The sequence below is a fragment of the Bison bison genome, unplaced genomic scaffold (assembly GCF_000754665.1).
Source record: "Bison bison bison isolate TAMUID 2011002044 unplaced genomic scaffold, Bison_UMD1.0 scf7180017864481, whole genome shotgun sequence".
NCBI classification, from domain to species: domain Eukaryota; kingdom Metazoa; phylum Chordata; class Mammalia; order Artiodactyla; family Bovidae; genus Bison; species Bison bison.
The window spans coordinates 5,270,610-5,282,623 of record NW_011495041.1 but is presented as its reverse complement, the minus strand read 5'-3'; the positions used below and the strand labels follow the sequence as shown (position 1 = coordinate 5,282,623).

The 12,014-nt window shown below is 40.2% G+C and overlaps 1 protein-coding gene across 1 annotated transcript in view; it reads right to left on the bottom strand.

The window, feature by feature from the left end:
• Window positions 1–531: 531 nt before the first annotated feature.
• DSEL (dermatan sulfate epimerase-like) overlaps window positions 532–12,014 on the bottom strand; it is a 17,936-nt gene continuing 6,453 nt past the window's right edge. Inside the window, exon 3 of the mRNA XM_010862319.1 lies at window positions 532–2,560. The gene's annotated coding sequence lies outside the window, so the exon portion shown is untranslated. The remainder of the gene's footprint in view (window positions 2,561–12,014) is intronic.

Sequence of the window (12,014 nt, the reverse complement as noted above, 5' to 3'; positions counted from 1 at the left end):
TTGATGTAATGCATTTACAATAACATGTATTGTTCTTTGTTTGCTTGCTTTGAGGAGCTATGCTAACTAATTCTAAAATGCATATGGAAGAACAAAGGCTTAAGAAATAGAAAAAAGAAAATAAAAAAACTTCCCTTACCAGATTTCAAGGCCAACAAAAAGACTGCAGTAATTAAGACAGTGCAGTACTGTCATCGGGTAATCAAATTTGCCAGTGGAGTACAGTAGAGAACTCAGAAATCAGCTCACACAAAATATAAGGACTTGATATGCAGTAGAAATGGCATTGAAGATTAGTGGAAAGGAGAGGGTACTGAATCTTTTCAGTCTAGGACAGCAGGTTATTCATACAAGGGGAAAAAAAAAAAAAAACAACCTCAGAATGGACTTAACAGTTAATGTAAAGCAGATTAAATGGAGAAGGAAATGGCAACTCACTCCAGTATTCTTGCCTGGGAAATCCCAGGAAATTTCATGAACAGAGTTGCCTGGTGGGCTACAGTCCATGGGGTCCCAAAGAATCAGACATGACTGACCAACTAAGTATGCAGATTAAATACTTAAATATAAAAGGCAAAATAAGCTCTCCTTCTCCTGGTAGTCCTGTCCTTGTGGAAACCCTTTCCTGGGTGTAGGGGTAAGGGGACGTCTGACTAGCTTCTAACCAAAGCTGCCTGGGTGTCGCTTCCAAGATTATGATAGCGTGTTAGCAGTTTCTCTATAGACTCTCTCATCCTGACTTCGTGAAGTTAACTGCCAATGGAGAAGCTCACATGGCAAGTGATTCAAGGTCTCCTGCCAACAGGCAGAAAAGAACTGAGGCTTTTAGTCCAATAGCCCACAAAGAATTCAGTCTTGCCAACAATCACATGAGCTTGGAAGTGGGTGCTTCTCAGATGAGATCTTAGTCCCATCAACGTCACTGCAGCCACATGTACGAGCAGATGACCAAGTTCAGCCAGGCTTGGATTCCCGACCCACAGAAACTGTGAGACAATGAATGTGTGATGTTCTAAGCTATTACAAGTGTAGTAATATTATTTGGCAGCAACTGATAATGATAGGAAAATAGAGGAGAACATTTTCAGTACCAAGACGCTAAGATTCTTTAACATATTTTGTCTATGTTCAAATTAAGAACACCTGCATATCAAAATGTATTATAAAAGTCATAGTGCAAAGATCATAAAAATATAAGCCAAGAAGTTATTCACCGCAAGTATAACCAAAAAAGGATTAGTATTATTAATATACAGTAAATGTCAATGAATCAATGAGAAAAAAATGAATGCCATGGAAAAATGCATAAAAGACAGGAACATGATTTCTTTTCACAAAAGAAGAAACACAAATGGGAAAAATAAGGACGGCTGTGTGTGTGTGTGCACTAGTGCATTGCTGCACACGTGTTCTATGTTATTAACAGAACCAAAAAAAAAAAGACATAGCACTCTTTTATCCCACTAGACAGAAAAATATTTAAAACTATGAAACTGCCAAGTACAGGAGAAGCTTTGGAGCAACACAAGCTTTTCAACAATTGCTAGAGTGTCAACTGGTACAAACAATCTGTGAAAATAATAATTTGGTATCAAGAATACTTGAGGATGTGCGTTGAGCCCTCAATATATACACTAGGCTGGAGTGGGGCTGGGTGGGAAGGTTTCTGAGTACAAAAAAAAAAACACAATGACAAAATTCTTGCATTAACATATATGCATTATATAGCATATATAAAGTTTTATGTATAATGTTTAAAATTACAAAAATTAAAAATATTCCCCAAATCCAACAAGATGAAAGCTTCATAAAGTATGCTGTTTGGACAGTAGTCTATATTGGAACTCACTGTGTTGGAAATAAGTGCTCTCCACCTGCAAACATCAACATGCATTAGACAAAATTTTGAGTGAAGAAAAGCAAGCTGTGTAAGAATATATGCAGTATGTTAGGTTTACATAATGTATAAAAACATGCAAAAATGCACGATGTGTTGATAAATATAGAGACATATGTGGTGGAGCTATAAAGAAGAGCACAGGAATGGTAAACACAAAACTCAGGATAGTTGTTACCTCTGGGGTCGCTGGTTAGGGTGGGAGGATACAGTAATCGAAGGTCAGAGGTATACGCTCTGCAACACATGGTAGGGTGTGAGTATAGGGGTTCTGACTCTAAGTCTCAGCTGTGGTCACAGAGACATCAACATCACAGAAGAGGGCTTCTGATAGGGTCAGCATGTCTTTTCAGGGTCCACAGATTAGCGTAACCTATCCATCATACCTACAGTTGGAGAAGTAGGGGCAGCAGACCTGACACGTGCAAGGCTCAGCAAAACAGTGTCTTCTGATTTGCATACAGTGGACCTCAGCCAGGGTCTGGACGGCAGTATCCAGGGAAAACCAGTCATAGAAGAGGAATTCCTGTCCTCAGTGAGATGAACGCTGTGATCGTAGGTGTGTGGCACCCGTTCCCTGGCAGAGGCGCATGCTGTCCCGGGCTCCTTGCTGGAAGGCTGAGGTTCCAACTGGAGGCTCTGGAACTGCTCCTGGGTTGTGATCTACAGCCACAGAAGGGAAAAAACACCCACACTTACAAAGCACCAGGCAGATGATAACGTATTGTAGAACTTAACCCTGAGCCAAAAAATGTGTGTGAAGGATGTGTGCATTAAGTGTTCTATAAAGAGATCATTTTATATTCATAAAACCATCTGTTACATACAGTGTCAAGCTATATAATCATGACATGTATAACTTGGATATGCTACCTCAGATTGTTGTTGTTTAGCTGCTGTCGTGTCTGACTCTTTTGCAACCCTGTGGGCTGTGGCCAACCAGGCTCCTCAGTCCATGGGATTTTCCAGGCAAGAATGTTGGAGTGGGTTGCCGTTTCCTTCTAACCCAGGGACTGAACCTGCATCTCCTGCATTAGCAGGTGGATTCTCTACCACTGAGCCACAAGGTTGGCCCTCACTTATTCCATCATAGCCAGTGCAGTAAATGTCATGTTCACACATAGCCTTCAACACTCCCAGCTTTTATGCATATTTCATAATAAATAAATGAAAATATTAAAATAGGAAAATTCATTTATTTTGATGCATAAGATCATAATAATGTATCTACTGAATGAAGGTATGAACATAAAATTATGATTAATGTTATACAAATAGCTCTCGTAACATGATATAAAACTTCAAGTAATAGCATCATACTTAAATTCAATAGGCTTCTCTGATGGCGTAGTGGGTAAATAATTCTGCTGCAATGCAGGAGACACAAGAGATGCAGATTCAATCTCTGGGTTGGGAAGATAACATGGAGGAGGAAATGGCAACCTCCTTCAGTATTCTTGCTTGAAAAATCCCATGGACAGAGGAGCCTGGTGGGCTACAGTCCATGGGGTTCCAAAGAGTCAGATACAACCGGGTGACTAAACATAAACTTAAAAGAGTCTCTATCTTAATAAAATTCAGAAGGAAATACAATATTCTCTAGAATAACTCAAACCATGACTTTAGAAATAAAGCACTGAAGTAAGTGAAAATTTGAATGATTTTTTTTTTAATGTGAACATGAAAAATGCTCCAAATTATTTCCACATATATTAATTGCATAATTGTGATTTTACATGTTTTTACAACTCAGTGCATATATGAAATATTAAAATAGGTGTCTATTTGGTCTATATGCCAACTATGTAGGCTCAAATCCTCTGGGGACACTTTAATATTTTCTTCTTCGGAGAATGGTGCATTCTGTTACATATGGGTTAGATAGAAAATGAATTTGAGGTGATTGCAAAGAGGAAACAAGTATCATTCTATTAATTTTTACATGTGATTTTATTTAATCCTTACATCAACTCTGGGGAGTTTTAAAGATGGGGAAATGATCATTTCAAATTAAGAAAACTCCCCAACACCACACAGTTCAGTTCAGTTCAGTCACTCAGTCGTGTCCGACTCTTTGTGACCCCATGAACCACAGCACGCCAGGCCTCCCTGTCCATCACCAACTCCCAGAGTTCACTCAAACTCACGTCCATCGAGTCAGTGATGTCATCCAGCCACCTCATCCTCTGTTGTCCCCTTCTCCTCCTGCCCCCAATCCCTCCCAGCATCAGAGTCTTATCCAATGAGTCAACTCTTCACATCAGGTGGCCAAAGTATTGGAGTTTCAGCTTCAGCATCAGTCCCTCCAAAGAATACCCAGGACTGATCTTCAGAATGGACTGGTTGGATCTCCTTGCAGTCCAAGGGACTCTCAAGAGTCTTCTCCAACACCACAGTTCAAAAGCATCAGTTCTTTGGCACTCAGCTTTCTTCACAGTCCAACTCTCACATCCATACATGACCACAGGAAAAAGCATAGCCTTGACTAGACAGACCTCTGTTGGCAAAGTAATGTCTCTGCTTTTGAATATGCTATCTAGGTTAGTCATAACTTTCTTTCCAAGGAGTAAGCGTCTTTTAATTTCGTGGCTGCAGTCACTATCTACAGTGATTTCGGAGCCCCCAAAATAAAGTCTGACACTGTTTCCACTGTTTCCCCATCTATTTCCCATCAAGTGATGGGACCAGATGCCATGATCTTCGTTTTCTGAATGTTGAGCTTTAAGCCAACTTTTTCACTCTCCTCTTTCACTTTCATCAAGAGGCTTTTTAGCACCTCTTCACTTTCTGCCATAAGGGTGGTGTCATCTGCATATCTGAGGTTATTGATATTGCTCCCAGCAATCCTGATTCCAGCTTGTACTTCTTCCAGCCCAGCATTTCTCATGATGTATTCTGCATAAAAGTTAAATCAGCAGGGTGACAATATACAGCCTTGACATACTTCTTTTCCTATTTGGAACCAGTCTGTTGTTCCATGTACAGTTCTAACTGTTGCTTCCTGCCCTGCATACGGGTTTCTCAAGAGGCAGGTCAGGTGTTCTGGTATTCCCATCTCTTTCAGAATTTTCCACAGTTGATTGTGATCCATACAGTCAAAGGCTTTGGCATAGTCAATAAAGCAGAAATAGATGTTTTTCTGGAACTCTCTTGCTTTTTTGATCCAGTGGATGTTGGCAATTTGATCTCTGGTTCCTCTGCCTTTTCTAAAACCACCTTGAACATCTGGAAGTTCACAGTTCACATATTGCTGAAGCCTGGCTTGGATAATTTTGAGCATTACTTTACTAGCATGTGAAATGAGTGCAATTGTGTGGTAGTTTGAGCAACAACTCACAGCTGGTTATTATTTACTGACCTGGTGATTTGTATTCAAATTTTATCAAATTTCAAAGTTCATATAGTATACAAAGTGTTGTTAATATAACATTTTTAATAGAAATCTCCCTCTTCAAATTAACCAAGGAAATGGGAGAAAGGCATAAACATAGCTTGTGAAAAACCCATGAGTACAATATGTTGATTATACACAGAAAACCTTACACCCCATATGATAACAGAATCGTGCCAGATTTTCATGTGGGTGCACAAGAAAGTCCTGGAGAAGGAAATGGCAACCCACTCCAGTATTGTCTGGAGAATCCCATGGACAGAGGAGCCTGACAGGCAACAGTCCATGGGGTTGCAAAAACCTGGACATGACTGAGTGACTGAGCATAAAAGCAAGTACCTTTTAGTAATGGGGTTTTTGTTCAGTAACTATAAACGCAAATTTTATAGTTCAGTTCAATCGCTCAGTTGTGTCCGACTCTTTGCGACCCCATGAATTGCAGCACGCCAGGCCTCCCTGTCCGTCACCAACTCCCAGAGTTCAGAGACTCACGTCCATCGAGTCAGTGATGCCATCCAGCCATCTCATCCTCTGTCATCCCCTTCTCCTCCTGCCCCCAATCCCTCCCAGCATCAGAGTCTTTTCCAATGAGTCAACTCTTCGCATGAGGTGGCCAAAGTACTGGAGTTTCAGCTTTAGCATCATTCCTTCCAAAGAAATCCCAGGGCTGATCTCCTTCACAATGGACTGGTTGGATCTCTTTGCAGTCCAAGGGACTCTCAAGAGTCTTCTCCAACACCACAGTTCAAAAGCATCAATTCTTCTGCACTCAGCCTTCTTCACAGTCCAACTCTCACATCTATACATGACCACAGGAAAAACCATAGCCTTATAAAGTATAACTGAATGCATGTACATTTCAGTTTATTTTGGTCAATCTAAAGAAAAATAACACGAGTTCCTTGGTGCACATAAGCCCACTGTGAGTGTGATGTGTTCGAGTTAACACTGAATGCCAGGACCCCCAGGTTAATGTTTGGAATAAAAATGAAGAGCAGAACCCACCTATTTCACTGTGTAGGGTTAACTTTTATTAACTGCACTCTTTATATGTAGTTGTCTTTTCATGGGTGTTTTATGGAAGCAATTTCATCACTTCTTGGTTGTATTGTGTTCTTGTAAATCTCCCTTCAAAGTTTTGTGGAATACTGCATTAAGGCATCAAGTTAAAATAGCTCAATATAGTTTAAAAAGCCTTATTTTAAAATCCCAGAAACTTTAAACAAATATATAAAACAAAATTAATCTTTTGGAACAAGGCAAAGGAATAAATGAACACTTAAAACAATAAATAAACACTAATAAAGTTGGGCAGTTATCTTTCATTGTAGTAGAACAAAGTTTGGGAGCATTATTTCCATTATGAAATGAATAAGGTAAGAAGTGGTTTATGCATTGTCCGTAGAGGGATGTCAGATTTTAATGCAGGGATTAGAGATTTCTGTGTTGTTCATTTACTCATGAAGTGAGAAAAGTGATGGTGATGGGAGGTGAATTAACTTCCAAAAGAATGAAGAGCACCATGGATGTCCCATGTGTATGAATGTCTGGTTCCTTAAATCACTGGGATCATTGTATATACCCCTCACTTGGAAACAGAGAGGGAGATATATAGGAAAACACCACACTATCTAGAAAGCTGTAAAACCTAACACTTAGATGCAATTCAACACCAGTGTTAGTACCCTTGAAAGGAAAAATTCATTTCATCTCAAGAGTCACAGCAATACAAAAATAGTTAAAAGAAATAAGATAGAAAGAGCAACTGCAATGTACTATAGAAAAGGTTTGTTCAGATTACAATCTTTCCTTTTTTCTGAAGTTTTAGCTATAATAAGATTTCAAAGAGATTCTTAAACAGTTCATACAATAATGAACTCAATTGTTAGAGAAACAGTTCTCCTTATACACCTTACTTTGTGTTCAGATTTAGGTTCAGAATTCCTTCCTTCCCTCCTTCCCTTAGTTCTACTATTTTCATAGTAGGAATAAGAACAGTTCCCCCCCGCCCCAATATATTTGGTTGACTGTCAGCTCCATAGGTTTTGTTCACTGCTGCCTTCTTAGGATTGGTCAGCTCCGCCTGGTAATATGAATCTGGAGGCACTGAGAGGGCCGGGGAAGGAAAAGGAGATGCTACTGGCCAGCTGGAGCCCAGATGAGATACCCTGAGTTATCCTTTACTGCTATTACCAGCAGCAATCTGCATGCACCCCAGTCCAACCACACTCACACAGCCTTCTCTTCAGGGCATCCCTTGCTGTTCAGTTATGGACCACATTTCTTTGTGAGAAATGTGTTGGGGCAATTAAGTCAAGGGAGAATTGGGAGAGAGTGTCAGCAGTTTTGTTCCGCTTGTGCCTATCACTACTTACTGATGGGATGTCCTGTGATGATAGAGTCAAATCTAACTAGGAAAAGCATGGATGGTGATCTCTCTCCAAATGTACTGAAGCTCCATAAACTACTTCCTTTTCTCATAACCACCATTTCTAAGGCAGAGCAGCTGACACTTTGTGGTGCCTCTCCTTGGGTGGTAATCGCTACTGGCATGCCCTTCCTCTCCTTCTCCTCTTGATGAATTCCTACTGGCTCTGAAGTCTCTGGCGAGAACACCAATTCTTCACAGGGAAGGCACAAAGTCAACTCATTTTTGTCTTCTTCCCTCATGCAAATCAATACCTTGGTGGTAGATACCCTAAAACTACCGTGAATTGATAACTGAATTGTAAACCTGCTCCAAATGTCTTCACAAAAACAGATTCCCTGCAAAGAGAATACAGGCTTCAGATCTACCTGTAAAATCAACACCAGTGAGTTGTGAAGATTGTAATGATGAACATGAAAACGTTAAGGTTCTGTGCAGCACATACTGAGACTAATTTATGATGGATCCTTCTGTCTTTAAAAGCAAAAGTCTCCACTATGCCAACCCTCTGCACCACCTATCGGAATGACTCAAGGAACCTGCACCAACCTTCCTTTCATAGATCTCCTGCTCAAATGGAGATTCCACCAATGATAGGAGGGGCAATTGTGGAGCCCAGGTATACAGTACCAGGATGTTCTTACTACTTAGTAAGTTAGGACAAAGTACAGAGAAGAGTGAAATGGACTGAAGGCAGGACTTAAAATTAGCTTACAAGAGTGGAGTCATGGCTTGTCCATCATTGAAGGGTACAAGTTTAGTAGCTGAAATCATGGGACTGCATTTCCCAAATCTGCCTTCTCAGCTCCAGACAAAATCCTAGCACAGGTACCCAAAGACCTAAAGAAGAGGGCTATTACAAATTATCCCAACCATAGCCAAGTTGCTTTTAGCTTTTTATTAACAGAGGAGTCATGTTATACATATAGTTAGAATAAACTGGCAGAGAAGGCAATGGCACCCCACTCCAGTACTCTTGCCTGGAAAATCCCATGGACGGAGGAGCCTGGTGGGCTGCAGTCCATGGGGTCGCTAAGAGTCGGACACGACTGAGCGACTTCACTTTCACTTTTCACTTTCATGCATTGAAGAAGGAAATGGCAACCCACTCCAGTGGTCTTGCCTGGAGAATCCCAGGGATGGGGGAGCCTGGTGGGCTGCCGTCTATGGGGTCGCACAGAGTCGGACACGACTGAAGCGACTTAGCAGCAGCAGCAGCAGCAGAATAAACTGGGCTATGGTCTCCAGTATAGGTTTTCTTCGCTGTGTAACTGGATAGATGTGAAAGAAAAATGAAAATGAAGAACAAAAACAAGATACCCGGCTAAGGTTTGGAAGCTTTCTCCAAACCTATCTTTGGAAATGGAACTAAACATGTTACTTGGACTAAACACAACATAAGCTCATGTAAATTACAGCTCAAGCATTTACAAGTTAGCTAGAGAATGTGAGAATCTGTTTTAAGTTCCTTCCATTCTTTGTGCAAAAAAAAAATAAAAAACAAAAATTCAGTCTAGTTCTTAAAATGTTATTTGAATTTTTCTGCCAACATGAAGGGAAATAATGATACTAGTCAAGTATGGAAAACATTGCCTTAGCAGCTATTTTTAGACATACTTTGGTCTATATTTAAACAAGCAGTAGATAGCCCACATATGTATATTAAATTCCTAGATCTGTCTTAGAATATTAGGCTCCCTTACCTCTTTAAGTGGTGTTACAACATATTATCTTCTACTTACACTTTTCACTAAATTAGTGACATTTTTCTAATTATGATCAGAATTAAGTCAGAGTTTAAAACCATTGTCCATATTTACTTATAGATAACTGAATGAGATAGACTTTATATAGTAGCTCAGATGGTAAAGCATCTGCCTGCAATGCAGGAGACCTGGGTTTGATCCCTGGGTTGGGAAGATACCCTGGAGAAGGAAATGGCAACTCACTTCAGTATCCTTGCCTGGAAAATTTCAAGAACAGAGGAGCCTGGTAAGCTTTAGTTCACAGGGTCGCAGTCACACATGACTGAGTGATTAATACACACAGCATCTATGATGACCCTAAACCAAATCACCAAAAACTGTGCTGATAAATGATGCCAATCAAGTCAATGGCAGACAGAAGGGGTGGCATTTCTACAAAAAGAAAAAAAAAATTAAACATAACTAGTGTGTGGAGAGAGTCTCTTCAAATATGAAGGTATTTATGGCAGATCCTATACCACGTCTGGGAATTAGACACAATTACCCCATTCCTGCCAGGCATTTATAGTACTAATTATTCTGTTTGTCCAAAAACCCAGTTAATCAAACATCTAATACTCAGGTTCTAGGCTCAGTATGTAGGTATTAAAGTGTATCTACCTAAAATTCATGCCTTTCTGGGTTTCTATAGATTAAGTATAATCATAGACTTCTTCTTTCTCCTGAGCAGGTTCTCCCATTTCCTTCCTTTCTGGAATTGTCATTACAGTAAATTCGGCTATGGATATGGCCTCTCTCATCCAAAGTGAGTAATTTGCATCATTTCTAAATTTTGAAAACTAGATCAACATTATCACCACACTTAAGCTACTTTTTATGTCAGCAAACCTAATCCATTCTTTCAGAATTTCAATATGTAAACAGTATTAATAAATGCTTTTATTCCAATTGGGCCCAAGTTTGGGGAAATTAATGAAGGAAAGAATTGTTTTTATGGAAAGAACATTTTGTGTTTCCTTTGAAAATGTCATAAAGTCATCAGGGTTGCTTTAATTATTTTTGTGATGATCAGAGTGAAAATGTAGTAAAAGTAAGTTCACATTTTTCCTAGGATAACACTCTGGAAGTGCAGGACCTAGGTGTTCTGAGATCATAATTGGATGTTAAGGCAGTGGGTCCCAAGCATGTACAAGTCCTTGCACATGCAACGGCTGGGCCAGCTTTCACCTACGTGTAACATTCCTCAGAAACAGAACCTGTGAACATTAGTCTCCTCCAGCAAACTTTCCCTTGGGTCAGAAGTAGACAGGGAAATTCACCCTGACCTTGCTAAGTGGTGAAAGATACCCTGTGAAGATCACTTTAAGTGCATCCCTTTCCTTATCTATTAATAATGTATTCTCATCTTGTTCCCATATTCATTCACAGAACTGCTCTTTTTCATTTTCTGCATCTCTCCCCAACCCCTGTGCATACTTAACCTGGCTCTCTTCTGCCTGTGAGCATGTTTCTGTGCAAAGTTAAAGGAAAGGCAGTGGTCCAGAATCGGTGTTCTCTGCTGCTATCTGCAAACATTGGTAATTCTTACCTTGATCGAACCTCATATTATTTTCAACCCAAAGCCTTTTTATTTGATATACGATCACACATCCTGGAAATTGAAAGCAGACACTGAGACTCTGACCAGTAATGGAAATGGTGTTATCATCCATGTAGAAATGTTACATGCATCACGATAACCCTGAGATAGGAAGAATAATCTTCCTTGAGAATAATAGTACGGATTTGAGTCTTTGGTTGCCCTCTCAACCTGTATTAATCCAACAGGATTTTCATTCATTTTGACATTGTAGAGAGAGGGCAGGGAGAGCTACACCAGGAAGTAGAGGTGGGGGCGTAGGAGAGAGCTGTTTTCCTACTGTAATGGAAGAAAAATGACAGCCTGGTTAGCTTCAGCTGGAATGTAACATACCCACAGCTTGATCACCCTGGAGGCACATTTTGACATAACAACAAACTACTGAGAAAGAGCCACTTTTATCTAGGTCAGAATGACAGAATTCCAAGTGTTAGCGCCTGGAGGGTGAGGGGGGTGGTGTGAAACTACACTCTGAAACATCAGGAAGACTGCAGTCTACACAGAGATTTGCATTAAGTCCCCACACTGCCTCATGGTTTCATCCAGTTCATTGTAATTGCTCCACTGGTTTCTAATGGCATCGCATTTTGATTTCAGCGTCTACCAAAATAAAATGAACCATGTGTTATGACGACAACATTTATAATAAGATGCAGATGGTAAAGGAAGCAGATGCCTCTGACATCATCTGCCATTGGCCTTCAACTTCTGCAGACACCGGCAGTCTGGAGACTCATTCAAAGGGACGCAGGATAAGTCAGGCAGTTTTCCAATTCTGTTTCCAGTCTAAAAAAACACTGGCAGCAGCAGCACTGCTTTGACTCATACAGTGATGCTTCCACAAGGAGAAATCTGATTCCAAGGTGGTCTCAGGCTTTGACACAAAATTAATCAACAGGACAGGGAGAAAAAAAATCCCCACAAATATCAGAGTTTAGCCATTAGCAACTACT